This window comes from Schistocerca nitens, unplaced genomic scaffold, assembly GCF_023898315.1.
Source record: "Schistocerca nitens isolate TAMUIC-IGC-003100 unplaced genomic scaffold, iqSchNite1.1 HiC_scaffold_366, whole genome shotgun sequence".
NCBI lineage: Eukaryota > Metazoa > Arthropoda > Insecta > Orthoptera > Acrididae > Schistocerca > Schistocerca nitens.
In genome coordinates, this window is record NW_026045900.1 from 209,839 (window position 1) to 232,421 (window position 22,583).

The 22,583-nt window shown below is 50.1% G+C and overlaps 44 non-coding genes across 44 annotated transcripts; 21 read left to right on the forward strand and 23 right to left on the reverse strand.

Moving 5' to 3' along the window:
• Positions 1–177: 177 nt before the first annotated feature.
• Positions 178–250, reverse strand: Trnar-acg (transfer RNA arginine (anticodon ACG)). The gene has a single exon. It is a non-coding gene; the product is annotated as a tRNA-Arg (tRNA).
• Positions 251–628: 378 nt separating this feature from the next.
• On the forward strand, positions 629–720 carry Trnai-uau (transfer RNA isoleucine (anticodon UAU)). Its single transcript is given in 2 exon segments — positions 629–666; positions 685–720. It is a non-coding gene; the product is annotated as a tRNA-Ile (tRNA).
• A 285-nt stretch (positions 721–1,005) lies between these two features.
• Positions 1,006–1,077, forward strand: Trnad-guc (transfer RNA aspartic acid (anticodon GUC)). The gene has a single exon. It is a non-coding gene; the product is annotated as a tRNA-Asp (tRNA).
• Positions 1,078–1,299: 222 nt separating this feature from the next.
• Positions 1,300–1,371, reverse strand: Trnam-cau (transfer RNA methionine (anticodon CAU)). Its single transcript has one exon. It is a non-coding gene; the product is annotated as a tRNA-Met (tRNA).
• Positions 1,372–1,657: 286 nt separating this feature from the next.
• Positions 1,658–1,730, reverse strand: Trnar-acg (transfer RNA arginine (anticodon ACG)). The gene has a single exon. It is a non-coding gene; the product is annotated as a tRNA-Arg (tRNA).
• A 6,189-nt stretch (positions 1,731–7,919) lies between these two features.
• Positions 7,920–7,991, forward strand: Trnad-guc (transfer RNA aspartic acid (anticodon GUC)). Its single transcript has one exon. It is a non-coding gene; the product is annotated as a tRNA-Asp (tRNA).
• A 222-nt stretch (positions 7,992–8,213) lies between these two features.
• Trnam-cau (transfer RNA methionine (anticodon CAU)) lies at positions 8,214–8,285 on the reverse strand. The gene has a single exon. It is a non-coding gene; the product is annotated as a tRNA-Met (tRNA).
• Positions 8,286–8,571: 286 nt separating this feature from the next.
• Trnar-acg (transfer RNA arginine (anticodon ACG)) lies at positions 8,572–8,644 on the reverse strand. The gene has a single exon. It is a non-coding gene; the product is annotated as a tRNA-Arg (tRNA).
• Positions 8,645–9,022: 378 nt separating this feature from the next.
• Trnai-uau (transfer RNA isoleucine (anticodon UAU)) lies at positions 9,023–9,114 on the forward strand. The gene is given in 2 exon segments: positions 9,023–9,060; positions 9,079–9,114. It is a non-coding gene; the product is annotated as a tRNA-Ile (tRNA).
• Positions 9,115–9,221: 107 nt separating this feature from the next.
• Trnad-guc (transfer RNA aspartic acid (anticodon GUC)) lies at positions 9,222–9,293 on the forward strand. The gene has a single exon. It is a non-coding gene; the product is annotated as a tRNA-Asp (tRNA).
• Positions 9,294–9,515: 222 nt separating this feature from the next.
• Positions 9,516–9,587, reverse strand: Trnam-cau (transfer RNA methionine (anticodon CAU)). Its single transcript has one exon. It is a non-coding gene; the product is annotated as a tRNA-Met (tRNA).
• Positions 9,588–9,873: 286 nt separating this feature from the next.
• Trnar-acg (transfer RNA arginine (anticodon ACG)) lies at positions 9,874–9,946 on the reverse strand. The gene has a single exon. It is a non-coding gene; the product is annotated as a tRNA-Arg (tRNA).
• Positions 9,947–10,324: 378 nt separating this feature from the next.
• On the forward strand, positions 10,325–10,416 carry Trnai-uau (transfer RNA isoleucine (anticodon UAU)). The gene is given in 2 exon segments: positions 10,325–10,362; positions 10,381–10,416. It is a non-coding gene; the product is annotated as a tRNA-Ile (tRNA).
• A 107-nt stretch (positions 10,417–10,523) lies between these two features.
• On the forward strand, positions 10,524–10,595 carry Trnad-guc (transfer RNA aspartic acid (anticodon GUC)). Its single transcript has one exon. It is a non-coding gene; the product is annotated as a tRNA-Asp (tRNA).
• A 222-nt stretch (positions 10,596–10,817) lies between these two features.
• Positions 10,818–10,889, reverse strand: Trnam-cau (transfer RNA methionine (anticodon CAU)). The gene has a single exon. It is a non-coding gene; the product is annotated as a tRNA-Met (tRNA).
• Positions 10,890–11,175: 286 nt separating this feature from the next.
• Trnar-acg (transfer RNA arginine (anticodon ACG)) lies at positions 11,176–11,248 on the reverse strand. The gene has a single exon. It is a non-coding gene; the product is annotated as a tRNA-Arg (tRNA).
• Positions 11,249–11,626: 378 nt separating this feature from the next.
• Positions 11,627–11,718, forward strand: Trnai-uau (transfer RNA isoleucine (anticodon UAU)). Its single transcript is given in 2 exon segments — positions 11,627–11,664; positions 11,683–11,718. It is a non-coding gene; the product is annotated as a tRNA-Ile (tRNA).
• Positions 11,719–12,003: 285 nt separating this feature from the next.
• Trnad-guc (transfer RNA aspartic acid (anticodon GUC)) lies at positions 12,004–12,075 on the forward strand. Its single transcript has one exon. It is a non-coding gene; the product is annotated as a tRNA-Asp (tRNA).
• A 222-nt stretch (positions 12,076–12,297) lies between these two features.
• On the reverse strand, positions 12,298–12,369 carry Trnam-cau (transfer RNA methionine (anticodon CAU)). The gene has a single exon. It is a non-coding gene; the product is annotated as a tRNA-Met (tRNA).
• A 286-nt stretch (positions 12,370–12,655) lies between these two features.
• Positions 12,656–12,728, reverse strand: Trnar-acg (transfer RNA arginine (anticodon ACG)). Its single transcript has one exon. It is a non-coding gene; the product is annotated as a tRNA-Arg (tRNA).
• Positions 12,729–13,106: 378 nt separating this feature from the next.
• Trnai-uau (transfer RNA isoleucine (anticodon UAU)) lies at positions 13,107–13,198 on the forward strand. Its single transcript is given in 2 exon segments — positions 13,107–13,144; positions 13,163–13,198. It is a non-coding gene; the product is annotated as a tRNA-Ile (tRNA).
• A 107-nt stretch (positions 13,199–13,305) lies between these two features.
• Positions 13,306–13,377, forward strand: Trnad-guc (transfer RNA aspartic acid (anticodon GUC)). Its single transcript has one exon. It is a non-coding gene; the product is annotated as a tRNA-Asp (tRNA).
• Positions 13,378–13,599: 222 nt separating this feature from the next.
• Trnam-cau (transfer RNA methionine (anticodon CAU)) lies at positions 13,600–13,671 on the reverse strand. Its single transcript has one exon. It is a non-coding gene; the product is annotated as a tRNA-Met (tRNA).
• A 286-nt stretch (positions 13,672–13,957) lies between these two features.
• Trnar-acg (transfer RNA arginine (anticodon ACG)) lies at positions 13,958–14,030 on the reverse strand. Its single transcript has one exon. It is a non-coding gene; the product is annotated as a tRNA-Arg (tRNA).
• Positions 14,031–14,408: 378 nt separating this feature from the next.
• Trnai-uau (transfer RNA isoleucine (anticodon UAU)) lies at positions 14,409–14,500 on the forward strand. The gene is given in 2 exon segments: positions 14,409–14,446; positions 14,465–14,500. It is a non-coding gene; the product is annotated as a tRNA-Ile (tRNA).
• A 107-nt stretch (positions 14,501–14,607) lies between these two features.
• Positions 14,608–14,679, forward strand: Trnad-guc (transfer RNA aspartic acid (anticodon GUC)). Its single transcript has one exon. It is a non-coding gene; the product is annotated as a tRNA-Asp (tRNA).
• Positions 14,680–14,901: 222 nt separating this feature from the next.
• On the reverse strand, positions 14,902–14,973 carry Trnam-cau (transfer RNA methionine (anticodon CAU)). Its single transcript has one exon. It is a non-coding gene; the product is annotated as a tRNA-Met (tRNA).
• A 286-nt stretch (positions 14,974–15,259) lies between these two features.
• Positions 15,260–15,332, reverse strand: Trnar-acg (transfer RNA arginine (anticodon ACG)). Its single transcript has one exon. It is a non-coding gene; the product is annotated as a tRNA-Arg (tRNA).
• Positions 15,333–15,710: 378 nt separating this feature from the next.
• Positions 15,711–15,802, forward strand: Trnai-uau (transfer RNA isoleucine (anticodon UAU)). Its single transcript is given in 2 exon segments — positions 15,711–15,748; positions 15,767–15,802. It is a non-coding gene; the product is annotated as a tRNA-Ile (tRNA).
• A 107-nt stretch (positions 15,803–15,909) lies between these two features.
• Trnad-guc (transfer RNA aspartic acid (anticodon GUC)) lies at positions 15,910–15,981 on the forward strand. The gene has a single exon. It is a non-coding gene; the product is annotated as a tRNA-Asp (tRNA).
• A 222-nt stretch (positions 15,982–16,203) lies between these two features.
• Positions 16,204–16,275, reverse strand: Trnam-cau (transfer RNA methionine (anticodon CAU)). Its single transcript has one exon. It is a non-coding gene; the product is annotated as a tRNA-Met (tRNA).
• Positions 16,276–16,561: 286 nt separating this feature from the next.
• Trnar-acg (transfer RNA arginine (anticodon ACG)) lies at positions 16,562–16,634 on the reverse strand. Its single transcript has one exon. It is a non-coding gene; the product is annotated as a tRNA-Arg (tRNA).
• Positions 16,635–17,012: 378 nt separating this feature from the next.
• On the forward strand, positions 17,013–17,104 carry Trnai-uau (transfer RNA isoleucine (anticodon UAU)). Its single transcript is given in 2 exon segments — positions 17,013–17,050; positions 17,069–17,104. It is a non-coding gene; the product is annotated as a tRNA-Ile (tRNA).
• A 107-nt stretch (positions 17,105–17,211) lies between these two features.
• Trnad-guc (transfer RNA aspartic acid (anticodon GUC)) lies at positions 17,212–17,283 on the forward strand. Its single transcript has one exon. It is a non-coding gene; the product is annotated as a tRNA-Asp (tRNA).
• Positions 17,284–17,505: 222 nt separating this feature from the next.
• Trnam-cau (transfer RNA methionine (anticodon CAU)) lies at positions 17,506–17,577 on the reverse strand. Its single transcript has one exon. It is a non-coding gene; the product is annotated as a tRNA-Met (tRNA).
• A 286-nt stretch (positions 17,578–17,863) lies between these two features.
• Trnar-acg (transfer RNA arginine (anticodon ACG)) lies at positions 17,864–17,936 on the reverse strand. Its single transcript has one exon. It is a non-coding gene; the product is annotated as a tRNA-Arg (tRNA).
• Positions 17,937–18,314: 378 nt separating this feature from the next.
• Positions 18,315–18,406, forward strand: Trnai-uau (transfer RNA isoleucine (anticodon UAU)). Its single transcript is given in 2 exon segments — positions 18,315–18,352; positions 18,371–18,406. It is a non-coding gene; the product is annotated as a tRNA-Ile (tRNA).
• Positions 18,407–18,513: 107 nt separating this feature from the next.
• On the forward strand, positions 18,514–18,585 carry Trnad-guc (transfer RNA aspartic acid (anticodon GUC)). Its single transcript has one exon. It is a non-coding gene; the product is annotated as a tRNA-Asp (tRNA).
• Positions 18,586–18,807: 222 nt separating this feature from the next.
• Trnam-cau (transfer RNA methionine (anticodon CAU)) lies at positions 18,808–18,879 on the reverse strand. Its single transcript has one exon. It is a non-coding gene; the product is annotated as a tRNA-Met (tRNA).
• A 286-nt stretch (positions 18,880–19,165) lies between these two features.
• On the reverse strand, positions 19,166–19,238 carry Trnar-acg (transfer RNA arginine (anticodon ACG)). The gene has a single exon. It is a non-coding gene; the product is annotated as a tRNA-Arg (tRNA).
• Positions 19,239–19,616: 378 nt separating this feature from the next.
• On the forward strand, positions 19,617–19,708 carry Trnai-uau (transfer RNA isoleucine (anticodon UAU)). The gene is given in 2 exon segments: positions 19,617–19,654; positions 19,673–19,708. It is a non-coding gene; the product is annotated as a tRNA-Ile (tRNA).
• Positions 19,709–19,815: 107 nt separating this feature from the next.
• On the forward strand, positions 19,816–19,887 carry Trnad-guc (transfer RNA aspartic acid (anticodon GUC)). The gene has a single exon. It is a non-coding gene; the product is annotated as a tRNA-Asp (tRNA).
• Positions 19,888–20,109: 222 nt separating this feature from the next.
• Positions 20,110–20,181, reverse strand: Trnam-cau (transfer RNA methionine (anticodon CAU)). The gene has a single exon. It is a non-coding gene; the product is annotated as a tRNA-Met (tRNA).
• Positions 20,182–20,467: 286 nt separating this feature from the next.
• Positions 20,468–20,540, reverse strand: Trnar-acg (transfer RNA arginine (anticodon ACG)). Its single transcript has one exon. It is a non-coding gene; the product is annotated as a tRNA-Arg (tRNA).
• Positions 20,541–22,583: the final 2,043 nt, after the last annotated feature.

Consider the following 22,583-nt stretch of genomic DNA (forward strand, 5'->3'; position numbering starts at 1 on the left):
AGCTTGACTTGTCTCGACTTTGCTCGACTGACGCTACGCTGACGCTTGCACGCAGCGATATTTACCACGATCGCCTCGACATGCAGCTGCGAGATGCACAGGAGTAACAAAGCACTGCACGATGCGGCGACATACGAAATCCACTGCCCAGCTACGCGTTGGCAACTAACAAAATGCCGACCCTGCCAGGATTCGAACCTGGAATCTTCTGATCCGTAGTCAGACGCGTTATCCGTTGCGCCACAGGGCCAGTGGCAGCATTTCTCGCTACAAGGCAAGTGCAATTCGCTAAGAAACGTGTTCTCCAGGGCTCATCAAGCTCCCAAGGAAGGCACCACTCGTCCAGCTGCGTGGTCGCGGTGCGCCTGCAGAGCTTGGAGCTTGCCACACATCTGCGCTCGCTGTTCGACAGGTAGCACGAGGCAAGGCGCGCGTTTTTCTGCATTTTTTCGATGACGAGAGGCGGTTGATGTGCATGTAAGCGTAGCATATCAAACACGAATAGCACGAAGCGTTCGTACTTAGGTGCCAAAGTCGCAGTATGGCCGCAGGTGGCGATCATATGTTTTTGTAGCCACCACTGGTTTGCAGCAATGCGAATATGGCTAACTGAGAGCGTTTTGCTGTAGCCCCAGTGGCGCAATTGGTTAGCGCACGGTACTTATAAGGCAGTAGCCGTGAGCAATGCCGGGGTTGTGAGTTCGAGCCTCACCTGGGGCATACTTTTATTTCGTAGCAGCTGTCTCTGACAGCATCAGGAGGCTACATTTCAGATGTATCAGCTATGTCAGCAAGATTAATGTGTATTATGTGCGCTAGTTGCGTCTTCCTCGGTAGTATAGTGGTTTGTATCCCCGCCTGTCACGCGGAGACCGGGGTGCGATTCCCCGCCGGGGAGGCACACTACATTTTTAATTATTGCACTATCAGTCGCCGAACTTAGTGCAGACCTTTTACAGCTACTTGCAACAAGTGTCTCCCACACAGACAGCTGCCTCCATCGCATCCTCGGTAGTATAGTGGTTAGTATCCCCGCCTGTCACGCGGGAGACCGGGGTTCGATTCCCCGCCGGGGAGACGCGATTTTTATCTCACAAACCTGCTCGAGTGGTGCGCGTGTGGGACGGAAGAGCATTAACTTGCTGCAAAATCTTAAAAAATGATGCATCTTAGGAAGTAGTTCTCGCATTCTTCACACTTCAGAATTACTGGGTTTGCTTTTGAGGCTGAATCAATGCCCCCAGCCGACTCTCTAGGCGTAATAATCGAGCCCGACACAATCAGGAAAAGAAATAATTTTAGCAGAGCGTGGTTTCGATCCACGGACCTCTGGGTTATGGGCCCAGCACGCTTCCACTGCGCCACTCTGCTGTGTGGGGGTATACTGGCTCTTCGTCACATCACGTGGGACACTTGGGCAGTGTTGTCTGCGTCGCTTTCACACGCCTACATTTGATTGCGTACATCTCCTACAGCTCTCAGCTTGACTTGTCTCGACTTTGCTCGACTGACGCTACGCTGACGCTTGCACGCAGCGATATTTACCACGATCGCCTCGACATGCAGCTGCGAGATGCACAGGAGTAACAAAGCACTGCACGATGCGGCGACATACGAAATCCACTGCCCAGCTACGCGTTGGCAACTAACAAAATGCCGACCCTGCCAGGATTCGAACCTGGAATCTTCTGATCCGTAGTCAGACGCGTTATCCGTTGCGCCACAGGGCCAGTGGCAGCATTTCTCGCTACAAGGCAAGTGCAATTCGCTAAGAAACGTGTTCTCCAGGGCTCATCAAGCTCCCAAGGAAGGCACCACTCGTCCAGCTGCGTGGTCGCGGTGCGCCTGCAGAGCTTGGAGCTTGCCACACATCTGCGCTCGCTGTTCGACAGGTAGCACGAGGCAAGGCGCGCGTTTTTCTGCATTTTTTCGATGACGAGAGGCGGTTGATGTGCATGTAAGCGTAGCATATCAAACACGAATAGCACGAAGCGTTCGTACTTAGGTGCCAAAGTCGCAGTATGGCCGCAGGTGGCGATCATATGTTTTTGTAGCCACCACTGGTTTGCAGCAATGCGAATATGGCTAACTGAGAGCGTTTTGCTGTAGCCCCAGTGGCGCAATTGGTTAGCGCACGGTACTTATCAGTTCGCCGGCGGACGGCGTGGAGGTAGGACGTAGTGTGGTGTGCGCTGCGCCGTCTGTGCTTCCGCGTGGTAAGTCTTGCGCTTGCTGCGGCTTAAAACTCTGTTATAGAAAGCTTCGAGAAGTAATGAGTAGCATGCAGTGATGGCTCAACCAAGTCGAAAAGATACGTTGAAACTTACTTTTGATCCTCGATATGCCAGACCCAAGTCGTTTGAAGTAGAAAATTGGTTAGAAGAAGATGTGAAGCTTTCCTTTAATGATGTAATTGGGATCCACCTGTCGATTGTAGCTTGTGTCGTGTTTGTTAAAATGCGTAGTTCCGAGTTGTGCGAGAAAATAGTTGAGTCTTCCGGAGGTGTCATGAAATTTAAGCACTCAGATGGAAACGTTGGTGAAGTCACCGTTGCACATGCTGGTTTTGGCATTCGCACGATTCGAATCTTCGAGTTACCCTTTGAGATTACAACAGACCAAATTAATGCTGTAATTTCGCCCTTTGGGAAAGTGCTCAGCAACTTTGCCGAGAAATGGTCAAGCGCGCATAAATTCCCAGTACTAAATGGCGTACGGCAGCTTCGTGTAGAGTTACAAAAGCACATCCCGTCGTACATCAATGTCTGCGGATATAGAGGGATTGTAATTTATGACGACCAACCGCGAACCTGTGCCGCCTGTAACAAGCCTGGGCACGTTCGCGCAGAATGTATACAGCGGCGCGTAGCACAGCTGCCGGCCGGCGAGGCCGCTAGGCCACCGGCGATGACAACACTGCCAGGAACCTACGCCGCCGTGGCACGCGAACGGCCGACTGTCTCCTCAGCCCCTGAATCGTGTGCAAATACAAATTCTCTAAACACTGGAATTCCGATGGACGTCAGTGCCGTCATAGCTGACGACTTACAAGAGTCCCGCCAATCTACGGAAACAGTTGAAGTTCCACCGACACAAGCGCCTGCAATTGTTAAGGCAGCAGATCCGCCGGAAGCTGAAGACCGACACACCTTGCAGGAAAGCGACACTAACTTGGATGCTGAAGAAAGTCCGTCGAGAGGCAATTCTCCGAAGAAAAATAAGAAACGCCGGCTGGCGCGCAAAGGTGCAGAGGAGACAGCTCCCATACTTCGACAAAAAGCGAAGGAAATAGGTAGTACCTTAAGCCAACAGATCTGTAGCAACACGAAAGCGACACCAGTTTCTGGGGAGCGTTCCCCTTCTGCGCTGGAAAAACGAGACGTCCCAGGAAAACCAACAAAGACAGCATCCAACCACCCTCAAGAAACGAGTCACTCTCATGAAGCTTCACTCGTCCCACCCACGTCGACAACCTCAACCAGCTGGGCAGACGAAAGCGACCATAACAATCCCGACGCTGAAATGACAGAAATTTCAGAAACTAAGACAGACTGTAAGCTAGCCCAACAGGTGGCTGATATCTTCAACGACGACGTCTCCGCGAACGAACATTCTAAAGAACAAGGACACACCGCTGAAACATTTGCTACCGGTGAATATTATTAAGACGCGTTTTAAAGCTGACGTTTGCGAGACAAAACGGAAGAATGTTTTTTAAAGTTAGATCAAGTAGAACGAAGAATGTCTGACCTACAAGCATACAAAATCGCGACAGTAAACCTTAATAAGATTCATAGTTCCTTTAAACTACAGAACTTAAAAGATTTTATATACGCTTCTGACAGTGACATTATACTTTTACAAGAAGTGACAGACATTGAGCTTGGTAACGTACCTGGCTACAACGCCATTACAAACCCAGGGCATGGAGCGGAAATGGGCACGGCTCTGCTCACAAAGGAGGGCATAGTAGTCCAAGATGTAGTAAAACTACCAAACAGTAAAGGCATAGCGGCCACAATAAACAAAATACGACTCATTAACGTGTATGCCCCTTCAGGATCCAGTAACAGGCACCGCAGAACGGAGTTCTATAAAGAAGAAATTGTCCCACTATTTGGAACTCGATATGAACACCTTATCCTAGGAGGGGATTTTAATTGTGTTTTGTATGCCAAAGACCAAACTCCCAATTTCAACAAGTGTACTGAACTGGAACGTATAGTTAATGACTTACGACTAATAGACTCATGGGAACATATGCACGGTGCAGCCCCTGGCTTCACCCACGCCACAAGTCACTCGGCGAGCCGTCTCGACAGGATATATGTAACGCACAATTTGAAACACCTCATTTTGCAGTCCGAAGTATGGCCTACCGTTTTTTCAGATCATGCTGCATACATATGCACAATCAATCTGATAAAACAAGGGACATTCAGAGGTAGAGGCACATGGAAGCTCAATGTGTCACATCTGGAAGACCATGCTTGTCAGGAGGCATTTCACAAGGTATGGAGAGAGTGTGAAAGCAAATTTAGCTCGTACAACTCTGGCACTGACTGGTGGCTGAAACATGCCAAACCTAAAATACGGAGGTTTTTCATAAACTACTCCAAAGACAAAAACTTTTGGTACAAATCAACTATAGAATTTTACTTTCAGTGTCTAAGGGATTTGTACAAGTGCGATGCAACAGTTGTGGACAACCACGAAAGAATTAACAAAATTAAAGCAAAAATTTTAGCACTACGGCGTAAACAACTGGAAGGCTACCAAATAAGGTCGCGTGCCCAGAACATAGCCCAGCACGAGGTTACTTCCATTTATCATGTCATTCGTGAAAGCAAAAGGGCGTCTCGCAAGATATTATCTGAAATAACAACTGATGATGGAAGGAAGCTGACGAAGCAAAGAGAGATTAAAGAGGCAATCGTACAGCATTTTGAATCCTTAATGTCTAGTCAGCCGGTTGACGAACAGCTTCAAGACGAGTTAATGATCAACCTCCAGGGCAAAGTATGCCACGCGGAAGCACAGACACTCCTCTCGGAAGTGACTGAAGAAGATGTCGAAGAAGCTATATATGGAAGCAAGAAAAATAAGGCTCCAGGGGCAGATGGAATTCCAGCAGAATTTTATCGCAGATTCAGTGGCCTCGTAAAAGGCAAGTTTACCCTCATCTGCAACGAACTGCTAAACCCTGCGAATGACATCCCGAAAGAATTTCGTGAGGGACTCGTAGTGCTAGTGCCAAAAACTACGAATACGAAATCTGTAAGCGCTCTGAGGCCAATTACGCTTTTAAACAGCGATTACAAAATCTTTGGCCGCATCCTCGCTCGCAGGCTGAAAACCACAATGACCAGCGTCACTGGCCCTTATCAAACAAGTGTGGGCAAAGACAGAAGAATTCTCCAGACCCTCTGTGATTACAGGGACCTAATCTCAACGGCCGACGTCTGCAAAATAAAATGTGCACTCATCTCACTCGACTTTGACAAAGCCTTCGACAGAGTTAACCATAGTTTTCTCCTTCGCACCATGGGCGCAATGGGCTTCCCACCTCGATTCATTGCGGTAGTAAGAAATACATTAACAAACAATTCAGCTAGATTTGTCATCAATGGACACATTAGCCGTTCGATTGACGTCACCAGCTCCATTAGGCAAGGGTGTCCAATGTCAATGGCACTCTTCGCCATCGCCATCGAGCCCCTGCTTGCCTCCCTTATGAAACATCTACAAGGACTACAAATACATGGAGAAAAGATCGTGTGCAAGGCATACGCTGATGATGTTGGCTTCCTAGTCGTGAATGGCGCTGAAGTACAGAGCGCACTACGAATAGTAACAAAATATGAACAGGCATCTGGTGCAAAACTTAATAGAACAAAGTCGGGGATTTTCAACATCGGCCGTGGAATTGGGACGCAAACGCAGGATCTGTTACGCGAGCTTGTAACCATGAAATGTCTCGGCATAGATTTTAAAAGAAATATCAAGCACACTATTGCTGCGAATTATCGAAAATTACTTAACAGCATACGCGCCTCTGTACAAGCACATAGTATTAGGAAACTCGATGAACTTCAAAAAGTAACAGTGGCAAATGTATACATCACATCCAAAGTTAATTATGTAGCACAAGTTCTGCCACCACCTGCGACTTTGCTGAAAAGCATCGCATCTGCACTAGGACATTTTGTGAGCCGCGGACGTATTTTCAAAGTCAAATATGACATTCTGATGCTCCCTACGAAATGTGGTGGGTTAAATCTTACCGATGTCAGCAAAAAAGCGCAAGCCTTATACCTTGCTACCACATACAAACACTGGAAAGAGCCAAGTGGTACCCTTGCTGCACATTTGTTAAACGAAATAGCTCCTGCTGACGTCAGTGCACCTATAAATGTCCAACACATACCCAACGGACTATACCACTTGAAATACTTTTTCGTAGAATACAGCTATATACAGGCAAGGATTCCTGGGAAAGACATCATGAAAGTTAAAGAACTTTATAATAACTTGATGAAAGACAAACCCAGAAACGACATAGAACAAAAGTATCCTTGTTATAACTGGGAAACAATATGGGAAAATATTCACTGCCGGAACTTGCCAACGTATGTCAAATCGACCTGGTACTTTGCTGTAAACAGAAAAATTACGACGAACTCTAAACTTCACTCTATTCGATTGGCCGAGTCACCGCTGTGTCCATTATGTAAAATACCAGATACCGAAGAGCATAGATTGCTGTGTGACAGGGTAAAAGATATATGGCTCTACATAAGACAAAAGATAGCGAGCATCAGCAGAACTACGCCCAACGCCGTTACGCCTGCTGAATTTTTAACCCCTGACGGTATACCTTACCCTAAAACAAAACGAAATGCAATTAACTGGTTGAAAGGCCAAACGATGCATTACGTCCTAGCAAAAGAATCAAGCAATAGGGAGGACTTCTGGGTATACCTTACAACTGAGCACCACAAGTTGATGTGTACTAAAAAATACAAAGAAAATTACGCAAACTTTTTAACTAAAACAATCCTGTAACCAATAGAAATGCGTAATTTACATTGCACATCCAAGCATTTCGTATATTAGACGAATGATTTTTGGTTAAAGTTTGTACTTCAAGTAGCAGGAGGACGATTTCCAACAGAATGTAGTCAGAGAAGATCATCAGTATAGACCAATTAAGCCTATGTGTATCTATTACTTTGGTTTCGGGGAAACAGTGATGAAACTGATATACACCATTTATTTAGTTTCTGTCTTTCTTTCTTTTTCTTTTCACAAGAAGACACATTTATGTTAATTAAGTGTAAAATCAAGCAGAAGAAGCCTATTTTACTTCAGTACCTTCTGAAAAAGGAAATTATACTTATCAGGAATAATGAGTTGATTCTTTCCGTTTTTCCACGCACGGAGAACGAAATTTACAGATGCAGTTACATTTCCACAACAATTATGAGACTGCCTTCTCCACGGAAATTACATTTATTTTTATTCAAGCCATGTTGCAAACAAAGGCAACAGAAGGGGCATATTTCGTTCGTCGTTCAGAAGAAGCGCGTTTCCACATCATCAAGTTACATTCATTCTTAAAGGCGGAGAAGCCGGGCCGAGAAGGCAACACTTGGCGAGCGTAAAGGATGGGTTGAAGGGGAGGAAGGAGACCCAAAAAAAAAAAAAAAAAAAAAAAAAAAAAAAAGTGGCGCAATTGGTTAGCGCACGGTACTTATAAGGCAGTAGCCGTGAGCAATGCCGGGGTTGTGAGTTCGAGCCTCACCTGGGGCATACTTTTATTTCGTAGCAGCTGTCTCTGACAGCATCAGGAGGCTACATTTCAGATGTATCAGCTATGTCAGCAAGATTAATGTGTATTATGTGCGCTAGTTGCGTCTTCCTCGGTAGTATAGTGGTTAGTATCCCCGCCTGTCACGCGGGAGACCGGGGTTCGATTCCCCGCCGGGGAGACGCGATTTTTATCTCACAAACCTGCTCGAGTGGTGCGCGTGTGGGACGGAAGAGCATTAACTTGCTGCAAAATCTTAAAAAATGATGCATCTTAGGAAGTAGTTCTCGCATTCTTCACACTTCAGAATTACTGGGTTTGCTTTTGAGGCTGAATCAATGCCCCCAGCCGACTCTCTAGGCGTAATAATCGAGCCCGACACAATCAGGAAAAGAAATAATTTTAGCAGAGCGTGGTTTCGATCCACGGACCTCTGGGTTATGGGCCCAGCACGCTTCCACTGCGCCACTCTGCTGTGTGGGGGTATACTGGCTCTTCGTCACATCACGTGGGACACTTGGGCAGTGTTGTCTGCGTCGCTTTCACACGCCTACATTTGATTGCGTACATCTCCTACAGCTCTCAGCTTGACTTGTCTCGACTTTGCTCGACTGACGCTACGCTGACGCTTGCACGCAGCGATATTTACCACGATCGCCTCGACATGCAGCTGCGAGATGCACAGGAGTAACAAAGCACTGCACGATGCGGCGACATACGAAATCCACTGCCCAGCTACGCGTTGGCAACTAACAAAATGCCGACCCTGCCAGGATTCGAACCTGGAATCTTCTGATCCGTAGTCAGACGCGTTATCCGTTGCGCCACAGGGCCAGTGGCAGCATTTCTCGCTACAAGGCAAGTGCAATTCGCTAAGAAACGTGTTCTCCAGGGCTCATCAAGCTCCCAAGGAAGGCACCACTCGTCCAGCTGCGTGGTCGCGGTGCGCCTGCAGAGCTTGGAGCTTGCCACACATCTGCGCTCGCTGTTCGACAGGTAGCACGAGGCAAGGCGCGCGTTTTTCTGCATTTTTTCGATGACGAGAGGCGGTTGATGTGCATGTAAGCGTAGCATATCAAACACGAATAGCACGAAGCGTTCGTACTTAGGTGCCAAAGTCGCAGTATGGCCGCAGGTGGCGATCATATGTTTTTGTAGCCACCACTGGTTTGCAGCAATGCGAATATGGCTAACTGAGAGCGTTTTGCTGTAGCCCCAGTGGCGCAATTGGTTAGCGCACGGTACTTATAAGGCAGTAGCCGTGAGCAATGCCGGGGTTGTGAGTTCGAGCCTAACCTGGGGCATACTTTTATTTCGTAGCAGCTGTCTCTGACAGCATCAGGAGGCTACATTTCAGATGTATCAGCTATGTCAGCAAGATTAATGTGTATTATGTGCGCTAGTTGCGTCTTCCTCGGTAGTATAGTGGTTAGTATCCCCGCCTGTCACGCGGGAGACCGGGGTTCGATTCCCCGCCGGGGAGACGCGATTTTTATCTCACAAACCTGCTCGAGTGGTGCGCGTGTGGGACGGAAGAGCATTAACTTGCTGCAAAATCTTAAAAAATGATGCATCTTAGGAAGTAGTTCTCGCATTCTTCACACTTCAGAATTACTGGGTTTGCTTTTGAGGCTGAATCAATGCCCCCAGCCGACTCTCTAGGCGTAATAATCGAGCCCGACACAATCAGGAAAAGAAATAATTTTAGCAGAGCGTGGTTTCGATCCACGGACCTCTGGGTTATGGGCCCAGCACGCTTCCACTGCGCCACTCTGCTGTGTGGGGGTATACTGGCTCTTCGTCACATCACGTGGGACACTTGGGCAGTGTTGTCTGCGTCGCTTTCACACGCCTACATTTGATTGCGTACATCTCCTACAGCTCTCAGCTTGACTTGTCTCGACTTTGCTCGACTGACGCTACGCTGACGCTTGCACGCAGCGATATTTACCACGATCGCCTCGACATGCAGCTGCGAGATGCACAGGAGTAACAAAGCACTGCACGATGCGGCGACATACGAAATCCACTGCCCAGCTACGCGTTGGCAACTAACAAAATGCCGACCCTGCCAGGATTCGAACCTGGAATCTTCTGATCCGTAGTCAGACGCGTTATCCGTTGCGCCACAGGGCCAGTGGCAGCATTTCTCGCTACAAGGCAAGTGCAATTCGCTAAGAAACGTGTTCTCCAGGGCTCATCAAGCTCCCAAGGAAGGCACCACTCGTCCAGCTGCGTGGTCGCGGTGCGCCTGCAGAGCTTGGAGCTTGCCACACATCTGCGCTCGCTGTTCGACAGGTAGCACGAGGCAAGGCGCGCGTTTTTCTGCATTTTTTCGATGACGAGAGGCGGTTGATGTGCATGTAAGCGTAGCATATCAAACACGAATAGCACGAAGCGTTCGTACTTAGGTGCCAAAGTCGCAGTATGGCCGCAGGTGGCGATCATATGTTTTTGTAGCCACCACTGGTTTGCAGCAATGCGAATATGGCTAACTGAGAGCGTTTTGCTGTAGCCCCAGTGGCGCAATTGGTTAGCGCACGGTACTTATAAGGCAGTAGCCGTGAGCAATGCCGGGGTTGTGAGTTCGAGCCTCACCTGGGGCATACTTTTATTTCGTAGCAGCTGTCTCTGACAGCATCAGGAGGCTACATTTCAGATGTATCAGCTATGTCAGCAAGATTAATGTGTATTATGTGCGCTAGTTGCGTCTTCCTCGGTAGTATAGTGGTTAGTATCCCCGCCTGTCACGCGGGAGACCGGGGTTCGATTCCCCGCCGGGGAGACGCGATTTTTATCTCACAAACCTGCTCGAGTGGTGCGCGTGTGGGACGGAAGAGCATTAACTTGCTGCAAAATCTTAAAAAATGATGCATCTTAGGAAGTAGTTCTCGCATTCTTCACACTTCAGAATTACTGGGTTTGCTTTTGAGGCTGAATCAATGCCCCCAGCCGACTCTCTAGGCGTAATAATCGAGCCCGACACAATCAGGAAAAGAAATAATTTTAGCAGAGCGTGGTTTCGATCCACGGACCTCTGGGTTATGGGCCCAGCACGCTTCCACTGCGCCACTCTGCTGTGTGGGGGTATACTGGCTCTTCGTCACATCACGTGGGACACTTGGGCAGTGTTGTCTGCGTCGCTTTCACACGCCTACATTTGATTGCGTACATCTCCTACAGCTCTCAGCTTGACTTGTCTCGACTTTGCTCGACTGACGCTACGCTGACGCTTGCACGCAGCGATATTTACCACGATCGCCTCGACATGCAGCTGCGAGATGCACAGGAGTAACAAAGCACTGCACGATGCGGCGACATACGAAATCCACTGCCCAGCTACGCGTTGGCAACTAACAAAATGCCGACCCTGCCAGGATTCGAACCTGGAATCTTCTGATCCGTAGTCAGACGCGTTATCCGTTGCGCCACAGGGCCAGTGGCAGCATTTCTCGCTACAAGGCAAGTGCAATTCGCTAAGAAACGTGTTCTCCAGGGCTCATCAAGCTCCCAAGGAAGGCACCACTCGTCCAGCTGCGTGGTCGCGGTGCGCCTGCAGAGCTTGGAGCTTGCCACACATCTGCGCTCGCTGTTCGACAGGTAGCACGAGGCAAGGCGCGCGTTTTTCTGCATTTTTTCGATGACGAGAGGCGGTTGATGTGCATGTAAGCGTAGCATATCAAACACGAATAGCACGAAGCGTTCGTACTTAGGTGCCAAAGTCGCAGTATGGCCGCAGGTGGCGATCATATGTTTTTGTAGCCACCACTGGTTTGCAGCAATGCGAATATGGCTAACTGAGAGCGTTTTGCTGTAGCCCCAGTGGCGCAATTGGTTAGCGCACGGTACTTATAAGGCAGTAGCCGTGAGCAATGCCGGGGTTGTGAGTTCGAGCCTCACCTCGGGCATACTTTTATTTCGTAGCAGCTGTCTCTGACAGCATCAGGAGGCTACATTTCAGATGTATCAGCTATGTCAGCAAGATTAATGTGTATTATGTGCGCTAGTTGCGTCTTCCTCGGTAGTATAGTGGTTTGTATCCCCGCCTGTCACGCGGAGACCGGGGTGCGATTCCCCGCCGGGGAGGCACACTACATTTTTAATTATTGCACTATCAGTCGCCGAACTTAGTGCAGACCTTTTACAGCTACTTGCAACAAGTGTCTCCCACACAGACAGCTGCCTCCATCGCATCCTCGGTAGTATAGTGGTTAGTATCCCCGCCTGTCACGCGGGAGACCGGGGTTCGATTCCCCGCCGGGGAGACGCGATTTTTATCTCACAAACCTGCTCGAGTGGTGCGCGTGTGGGACGGAAGAGCATTAACTTGCTGCAAAATCTTAAAAAATGATGCATCTTAGGAAGTAGTTCTCGCATTCTTCACACTTCAGAATTACTGGGTTTGCTTTTGAGGCTGAATCAATGCCCCCAGCCGACTCTCTAGGCGTAATAATCGAGCCCGACACAATCAGGAAAAGAAATAATTTTAGCAGAGCGTGGTTTCGATCCACGGACCTCTGGGTTATGGGCCCAGCACGCTTCCACTGCGCCACTCTGCTGTGTGGGGGTATACTGGCTCTTCGTCACATCACGTGGGACACTTGGGCAGTGTTGTCTGCGTCGCTTTCACACGCCTACATTTGATTGCGTACATCTCCTACAGCTCTCAGCTTGACTTGTCTCGACTTTGCTCGACTGACGCTACGCTGACGCTTGCACGCAGCGATATTTACCACGATCGCCTCGACATGCAGCTGCGAGATGCACAGGAGTAACAAAGCACTGCACGATGCGGCGACATACGAAATCCACTGCCCAGCTACGCGTTGGCAACTAACAAAATGCCGACCCTGCCAGGATTCGAACCTGGAATCTTCTGATCCGTAGTCAGACGCGTTATCCGTTGCGCCACAGGGCCAGTGGCAGCATTTCTCGCTACAAGGCAAGTGCAATTCGCTAAGAAACGTGTTCTCCAGGGCTCATCAAGCTCCCAAGGAAGGCACCACTCGTCCAGCTGCGTGGTCGCGGTGCGCCTGCAGAGCTTGGAGCTTGCCACACATCTGCGCTCGCTGTTCGACAGGTAGCACGAGGCAAGGCGCGCGTTTTTCTGCATTTTTTCGATGACGAGAGGCGGTTGATGTGCATGTAAGCGTAGCATATCAAACACGAATAGCACGAAGCGTTCGTACTTAGGTGCCAAAGTCGCAGTATGGCCGCAGGTGGCGATCATATGTTTTTGTAGCCACCACTGGTTTGCAGCAATGCGAATATGGCTAACTGAGAGCGTTTTGCTGTAGCCCCAGTGGCGCAATTGGTTAGCGCACGGTACTTATAAGGCAGTAGCCGTGAGCAATGCCGGGGTTGTGAGTTCGAGCCTCACCTGGGGCATACTTTTATTTCGTAGCAGCTGTCTCTGACAGCATCAGGAGGCTACATTTCAGATGTATCAGCTATGTCAGCAAGATTAATGTGTATTATGTGCGCTAGTTGCGTCTTCCTCGGTAGTATAGTGGTTAGTATCCCCGCCTGTCACGCGGGAGACCGGGGTTCGATTCCCCGCCGGGGAGACGCGATTTTTATCTCACAAACCTGCTCGAGTGGTGCGCGTGTGGGACGGAAGAGCATTAACTTGCTGCAAAATCTTAAAAAATGATGCATCTTAGGAAGTAGTTCTCGCATTCTTCACACTTCAGAATTACTGGGTTTGCTTTTGAGGCTGAATCAATGCCCCCAGCCGACTCTCTAGGCGTAATAATCGAGCCCGACACAATCAGGAAAAGAAATAATTTTAGCAGAGCGTGGTTTCGATCCACGGACCTCTGGGTTATGGGCCCAGCACGCTTCCACTGCGCCACTCTGCTGTGTGGGGGTATACTGGCTCTTCGTCACATCACGTGGGACACTTGGGCAGTGTTGTCTGCGTCGCTTTCACACGCCTACATTTGATTGCGTACATCTCCTACAGCTCTCAGCTTGACTTGTCTCGACTTTGCTCGACTGACGCTACGCTGACGCTTGCACGCAGCGATATTTACCACGATCGCCTCGACATGCAGCTGCGAGATGCACAGGAGTAACAAAGCACTGCACGATGCGGCGACATACGAAATCCACTGCCCAGCTACGCGTTGGCAACTAACAAAATGCCGACCCTGCCAGGATTCGAACCTGGAATCTTCTGATCCGTAGTCAGACGCGTTATCCGTTGCGCCACAGGGCCAGTGGCAGCATTTCTCGCTACAAGGCAAGTGCAATTCGCTAAGAAACGTGTTCTCCAGGGCTCATCAAGCTCCCAAGGAAGGCACCACTCGTCCAGCTGCGTGGTCGCGGTGCGCCTGCAGAGCTTGGAGCTTGCCACACATCTGCGCTCGCTGTTCGACAGGTAGCACGAGGCAAGGCGCGCGTTTTTCTGCATTTTTTCGATGACGAGAGGCGGTTGATGTGCATGTAAGCGTAGCATATCAAACACGAATAGCACGAAGCGTTCGTACTTAGGTGCCAAAGTCGCAGTATGGCCGCAGGTGGCGATCATATGTTTTTGTAGCCACCACTGGTTTGCAGCAATGCGAATATGGCTAACTGAGAGCGTTTTGCTGTAGCCCCAGTGGCGCAATTGGTTAGCGCACGGTACTTATAAGGCAGTAGCCGTGAGCAATGCCGGGGTTGTGAGTTCGAGCCTCACCTGGGGCATACTTTTATTTCGTAGCAGCTGTCTCTGACAGCATCAGGAGGCTACATTTCAGATGTATCAGCTATGTCAGCAAGATTAATGTGTATTATGTGCGCTAGTTGCGTCTTCCTCGGTAGTATAGTGGTTAGTATCCCCGCCTGTCACGCGGGAGACCGGGGTTCGATTCCCCGCCGGGGAGACGCGATTTTTATCTCACAAACCTGCTCGAGTGGTGCGCGTGTGGGACGGAAGAGCATTAACTTGCTGCAAAATCTTAAAAAATGATGCATCTTAGGAAGTAGTTCTCGCATTCTTCACACTTCAGAATTACTGGGTTTGCTTTTGAGGCTGAATCAATGCCCCCAGCCGACTCTCTAGGCGTAATAATCGAGCCCGACACAATCAGGAAAAGAAATAATTTTAGCAGAGCGTGGTTTCGATCCACGGACCTCTGGGTTATGGGCCCAGCACGCTTCCACTGCGCCACTCTGCTGTGTGGGGGTATACTGGCTCTTCGTCACATCACGTGGGACACTTGGGCAGTGTTGTCTGCGTCGCTTTCACACGCCTACATTTGATTGCGTACATCTCCTACAGCTCTCAGCTTGACTTGTCTCGACTTTGCTCGACTGACGCTACGCTGACGCTTGCACGCAGCGATATTTACCACGATCGCCTCGACATGCAGCTGCGAGATGCACAGGAGTAACAAAGCACTGCACGATGCGGCGACATACGAAATCCACTGCCCAGCTACGCGTTGGCAACTAACAAAATGCCGACCCTGCCAGGATTCGAACCTGGAATCTTCTGATCCGTAGTCAGACGCGTTATCCGTTGCGCCACAGGGCCAGTGGCAGCATTTCTCGCTACAAGGCAAGTGCAATTCGCTAAGAAACGTGTTCTCCAGGGCTCATCAAGCTCCCAAGGAAGGCACCACTCGTCCAGCTGCGTGGTCGCGGTGCGCCTGCAGAGCTTGGAGCTTGCCACACATCTGCGCTCGCTGTTCGACAGGTAGCACGAGGCAAGGCGCGCGTTTTTCTGCATTTTTTCGATGACGAGAGGCGGTTGATGTGCATGTAAGCGTAGCATATCAAACACGAATAGCACGAAGCGTTCGTACTTAGGTGCCAAAGTCGCAGTATGGCCGCAGGTGGCGATCATATGTTTTTGTAGCCACCACTGGTTTGCAGCAATGCGAATATGGCTAACTGAGAGCGTTTTGCTGTAGCCCCAGTGGCGCAATTGGTTAGCGCACGGTACTTATAAGGCAGTAGCCGTGAGCAATGCCGGGGTTGTGAGTTCGAGCCTCACCTGGGGCATACTTTTATTTCGTAGCAGCTGTCTCTGACAGCATCAGGAGGCTACATTTCAGATGTATCAGCTATGTCAGCAAGATTAATGTGTATTATGTGCGCTAGTTGCGTCTTCCTCGGTAGTATAGTGGTTAGTATCCCCGCCTGTCACGCGGGAGACCGGGGTTCGATTCCCCGCCGGGGAGACGCGATTTTTATCTCACAAACCTGCTCGAGTGGTGCGCGTGTGGGACGGAAGAGCATTAACTTGCTGCAAAATCTTAAAAAATGATGCATCTTAGGAAGTAGTTCTCGCATTCTTCACACTTCAGAATTACTGGGTTTGCTTTTGAGGCTGAATCAATGCCCCCAGCCGACTCTCTAGGCGTAATAATCGAGCCCGACACAATCAGGAAAAGAAATAATTTTAGCAGAGCGTGGTTTCGATCCACGGACCTCTGGGTTATGGGCCCAGCACGCTTCCACTGCGCCACTCTGCTGTGTGGGGGTATACTGGCTCTTCGTCACATCACGTGGGACACTTGGGCAGTGTTGTCTGCGTCGCTTTCACACGCCTACATTTGATTGCGTACATCTCCTACAGCTCTCAGCTTGACTTGTCTCGACTTTGCTCGACTGACGCTACGCTGACGCTTGCACGCAGCGATATTTACCACGATCGCCTCGACATGCAGCTGCGAGATGCACAGGAGTAACAAAGCACTGCACGATGCGGCGACATACGAAATCCACTGCCCAGCTACGCGTTGGCAACTAACAAAATGCCGACCCTGCCAGGATTCGAACCTGGAATCTTCTGATCCGTAGTCAGACGCGTTATCCGTTGCGCCACAGGGCCAGTGGCAGCATTTCTCGCTACAAGGCAAGTGCAATTCGCTAAGAAACGTGTTCTCCAGGGCTCATCAAGCTCCCAAGGAAGGCACCACTCGTCCAGCTGCGTGGTCGCGGTGCGCCTGCAGAGCTTGGAGCTTGCCACACATCTGCGCTCGCTGTTCGACAGGTAGCACGAGGCAAGGCGCGCGTTTTTCTGCATTTTTTCGATGACGAGAGGCGGTTGATGTGCATGTAAGCGTAGCATATCAAACACGAATAGCACGAAGCGTTCGTACTTAGGTGCCAAAGTCGCAGTATGGCCGCAGGTGGCGATCATATGTTTTTGTAGCCACCACTGGTTTGCAGCAATGCGAATATGGCTAACTGAGAGCGTTTTGCTGTAGCCCCAGTGGCGCAATTGGTTAGCGCACGGTACTTATAAGGCAGTAGCCGTGAGCAATGCCGGGGTTGTGAGTTCGAGCCTCACCTGGGGCATACTTTTATTTCGTAGCAGCTGTCTCTGACAGCATCAGGAGGCTACATTTCAGATGTATCAGCTATGTCAGCAAGATTAATGTGTATTATGTGCGCTAGTTGCGTCTTCCTCGGTAGTATAGTGGTTAGTATCCCCGCCTGTCACGCGGGAGACCGGGGTTCGATTCCCCGCCGGGGAGACGCGATTTTTATCTCACAAACCTGCTCGAGTGGTGCGCGTGTGGGACGGAAGAGCATTAACTTGCTGCAAAATCTTAAAAAATGATGCATCTTAGGAAGTAGTTCTCGCATTCTTCACACTTCAGAATTACTGGGTTTGCTTTTGAGGCTGAATCAATGCCCCCAGCCGACTCTCTAGGCGTAATAATCGAGCCCGACACAATCAGGAAAAGAAATAATTTTAGCAGAGCGTGGTTTCGATCCACGGACCTCTGGGTTATGGGCCCAGCACGCTTCCACTGCGCCACTCTGCTGTGTGGGGGTATACTGGCTCTTCGTCACATCACGTGGGACACTTGGGCAGTGTTGTCTGCGTCGCTTTCACACGCCTACATTTGATTGCGTACATCTCCTACAGCTCTCAGCTTGACTTGTCTCGACTTTGCTCGACTGACGCTACGCTGACGCTTGCACGCAGCGATATTTACCACGATCGCCTCGACATGCAGCTGCGAGATGCACAGGAGTAACAAAGCACTGCACGATGCGGCGACATACGAAATCCACTGCCCAGCTACGCGTTGGCAACTAACAAAATGCCGACCCTGCCAGGATTCGAACCTGGAATCTTCTGATCCGTAGTCAGACGCGTTATCCGTTGCGCCACAGGGCCAGTGGCAGCATTTCTCGCTACAAGGCAAGTGCAATTCGCTAAGAAACGTGTTCTCCAGGGCTCATCAAGCTCCCAAGGAAGGCACCACTCGTCCAGCTGCGTGGTCGCGGTGCGCCTGCAGAGCTTGGAGCTTGCCACACATCTGCGCTCGCTGTTCGACAGGTAGCACGAGGCAAGGCGCGCGTTTTTCTGCATTTTTTCGATGACGAGAGGCGGTTGATGTGCATGTAAGCGTAGCATATCAAACACGAATAGCACGAAGCGTTCGTACTTAGGTGCCAAAGTCGCAGTATGGCCGCAGGTGGCGATCATATGTTTTTGTAGCCACCACTGGTTTGCAGCAATGCGAATATGGCTAACTGAGAGCGTTTTGCTGTAGCCCCAGTGGCGCAATTGGTTAGCGCACGGTACTTATAAGGCAGTAGCCGTGAGCAATGCCGGGGTTGTGAGTTCGAGCCTCACCTGGGGCATACTTTTATTTCGTAGCAGCTGTCTCTGACAGCATCAGGAGGCTACATTTCAGATGTATCAGCTATGTCAGCAAGATTAATGTGTATTATGTGCGCTAGTTGCGTCTTCCTCGGTAGTATAGTGGTTAGTATCCCCGCCTGTCACGCGGGAGACCGGGGTTCGATTCCCCGCCGGGGAGACGCGATTTTTATCTCACAAACCTGCTCGAGTGGTGCGCGTGTGGGACGGAAGAGCATTAACTTGCTGCAAAATCTTAAAAAATGATGCATCTTAGGAAGTAGTTCTCGCATTCTTCACACTTCAGAATTACTGGGTTTGCTTTTGAGGCTGAATCAATGCCCCCAGCCGACTCTCTAGGCGTAATAATCGAGCCCGACACAATCAGGAAAAGAAATAATTTTAGCAGAGCGTGGTTTCGATCCACGGACCTCTGGGTTATGGGCCCAGCACGCTTCCACTGCGCCACTCTGCTGTGTGGGGGTATACTGGCTCTTCGTCACATCACGTGGGACACTTGGGCAGTGTTGTCTGCGTCGCTTTCACACGCCTACATTTGATTGCGTACATCTCCTACAGCTCTCAGCTTGACTTGTCTCGACTTTGCTCGACTGACGCTACGCTGACGCTTGCACGCAGCGATATTTACCACGATCGCCTCGACATGCAGCTGCGAGATGCACAGGAGTAACAAAGCACTGCACGATGCGGCGACATACGAAATCCACTGCCCAGCTACGCGTTGGCAACTAACAAAATGCCGACCCTGCCAGGATTCGAACCTGGAATCTTCTGATCCGTAGTCAGACGCGTTATCCGTTGCGCCACAGGGCCAGTGGCAGCATTTCTCGCTACAAGGCAAGTGCAATTCGCTAAGAAACGTGTTCTCCAGGGCTCATCAAGCTCCCAAGGAAGGCACCACTCGTCCAGCTGCGTGGTCGCGGTGCGCCTGCAGAGCTTGGAGCTTGCCACACATCTGCGCTCGCTGTTCGACAGGTAGCACGAGGCAAGGCGCGCGTTTTTCTGCATTTTTTCGATGACGAGAGGCGGTTGATGTGCATGTAAGCGTAGCATATCAAACACGAATAGCACGAAGCGTTCGTACTTAGGTGCCAAAGTCGCAGTATGGCCGCAGGTGGCGATCATATGTTTTTGTAGCCACCACTGGTTTGCAGCAATGCGAATATGGCTAACTGAGAGCGTTTTGCTGTAGCCCCAGTGGCGCAATTGGTTAGCGCACGGTACTTATAAGGCAGTAGCCGTGAGCAATGCCGGGGTTGTGAGTTCGAGCCTCACCTGGGGCATACTTTTATTTCGTAGCAGCTGTCTCTGACAGCATCAGGAGGCTACATTTCAGATGTATCAGCTATGTCAGCAAGATTAATGTGTATTATGTGCGCTAGTTGCGTCTTCCTCGGTAGTATAGTGGTTAGTATCCCCGCCTGTCACGCGGGAGACCGGGGTTCGATTCCCCGCCGGGGAGACGCGATTTTTATCTCACAAACCTGCTCGAGTGGTGCGCGTGTGGGACGGAAGAGCATTAACTTGCTGCAAAATCTTAAAAAATGATGCATCTTAGGAAGTAGTTCTCGCATTCTTCACACTTCAGAATTACTGGGTTTGCTTTTGAGGCTGAATCAATGCCCCCAGCCGACTCTCTAGGCGTAATAATCGAGCCCGACACAATCAGGAAAAGAAATAATTTTAGCAGAGCGTGGTTTCGATCCACGGACCTCTGGGTTATGGGCCCAGCACGCTTCCACTGCGCCACTCTGCTGTGTGGGGGTATACTGGCTCTTCGTCACATCACGTGGGACACTTGGGCAGTGTTGTCTGCGTCGCTTTCACACGCCTACATTTGATTGCGTACATCTCCTACAGCTCTCAGCTTGACTTGTCTCGACTTTGCTCGACTGACGCTACGCTGACGCTTGCACGCAGCGATATTTACCACGATCGCCTCGACATGCAGCTGCGAGATGCACAGGAGTAACAAAGCACTGCACGATGCGGCGACATACGAAATCCACTGCCCAGCTACGCGTTGGCAACTAACAAAATGCCGACCCTGCCAGGATTCGAACCTGGAATCTTCTGATCCGTAGTCAGACGCGTTATCCGTTGCGCCACAGGGCCAGTGGCAGCATTTCTCGCTACAAGGCAAGTGCAATTCGCTAAGAAACGTGTTCTCCAGGGCTCATCAAGCTCCCAAGGAAGGCACCACTCGTCCAGCTGCGTGGTCGCGGTGCGCCTGCAGAGCTTGGAGCTTGCCACACATCTGCGCTCGCTGTTCGACAGGTAGCACGAGGCAAGGCGCGCGTTTTTCTGCATTTTTTCGATGACGAGAGGCGGTTGATGTGCATGTAAGCGTAGCATATCAAACACGAATAGCACGAAGCGTTCGTACTTAGGTGCCAAAGTCGCAGTATGGCCGCAGGTGGCGATCATATGTTTTTGTAGCCACCACTGGTTTGCAGCAATGCGAATATGGCTAACTGAGAGCGTTTTGCTGTAGCCCCAGTGGCAGTCAGCCGGCGGACGCGGTCGAGGTCGGACGTGCTGTGCTGCGCGCCTCGCCGTCGCTGTTTACGTGTGGTGAGTCACTGCGCTTGCTTCAGTGTCTACCGGTGTTTTGTGTGATCTGGAAATGAACTCGATTTCGTGATGTCTCAACCGAGTAGGAAAGATACACTGAAGTTTACTTTTGACAGAAACTTTGTTCGACCTAAATCTTTTGAAGTTGAGCAATGGTTAGAAGATGAAGTAAAGATAGGACTTGAGGATATAATCGGGATACATCTTTCGATTGTCAGTAGCACCGTTTTCGTTAAATTAGCTCGATCAGACATGTGTGAGAAAATAGTTGAATCTTGTGGTGGTATCCTAAAATTTAAACATAGCGATGGAAATGTGGGGGAAGTTGTTGTTTCGCATGCCGGCCTAGGAATACGGACTGTTCGAGTTTTTGAACTTCCATTTGAAATAACCAGTGAACAGATCAATGCAGTGCTCTGTCCCTACGGTAAAATCATAAGCAATATTGCGGAACGTTGGTCTAGTGCACATAAATTCCCGGTTCTTAATGGGGTGCGGCAATTGAAAATCGAGCTGCAGAAGCACATCCCGTCTTATGTTAACGTATGCGGGTATCGTGCGATAGTCATGTACGATGATCAGCCTCGAACGTGTGCCGCATGCAATTCGACGGGTCACGTGCGTGCCGAATGCGTGCAGAGGCGAGTGGCGCAGCTGCCTGCGGGCGAGGCAGCCAGGCCCCCCGCGATGACAACACTGCCTGTGACGTACGTCGCCGTAGCGCGTGGGCTTTCGGCTACATCCACGGTCACCGAAGTCAGTGAAAATACTGTTGTGCCTGCGCCAGTGACGCAACTGGGGACTGTTGCAACGCCGGAAGAGACCCCACCTAAACCCATAGAAGTATCGCCTTCCGTAGTAGTCACCGAAGAACAGGCATCCGACATGCAAACGGCTGCGTCCCAATCGGCCGCTGCTACTCCACGGGGGGAATCTCCAGCAGGTTCCGATCAAGGCCAACACAATCGTACGTCTCCCAGAAAAACTAAAAAACGGAGAGTTGCCCGCCAGGGTGCAGAACAGATTGCACCGGTTCTGCGCGAAAAGGCTAAACAGATAGGTGAACAACTCAGTGACAAAGCATCTGATAGCACAAACCATGATCATCCCTCAGCCAGTTTACCATCAGTCCTTGACAATGTCTCAGATGCTCTACCTCTGAACCCCGAACAGTCAGCTCAACTCCGAACCGACTGTGATGTCCACATGGTCAAACTCTATCCTGCTCCAGAGTCGGTAACGACCTCGACACAACCACCACCAACTAGTTGGGCGGACGATACAGAATCTACTGCCGAAGTAGACAGTATGGATACTTCCGACACGGTGACAGCCGTCACTTCAGTCTCCAAAGACGACGATGTTAACGAGAAAGATAACGCCTCGACAGAAACTGCCGCGCAAAAAGAACGCACGACTGATCCCTTTTCAACCGGAGACTATTTTTAACTCTGCCTTTAAAGTGACTGTCAATACATGTTTTTGTTATCTGGAATTGCTTCAAAAGTGCTTCTACGACGTGACTTGTTTTTTCCAGCGTTATTTCTGTTTGATATCGGACTGATTTTAGGTATTGCTCCTGTT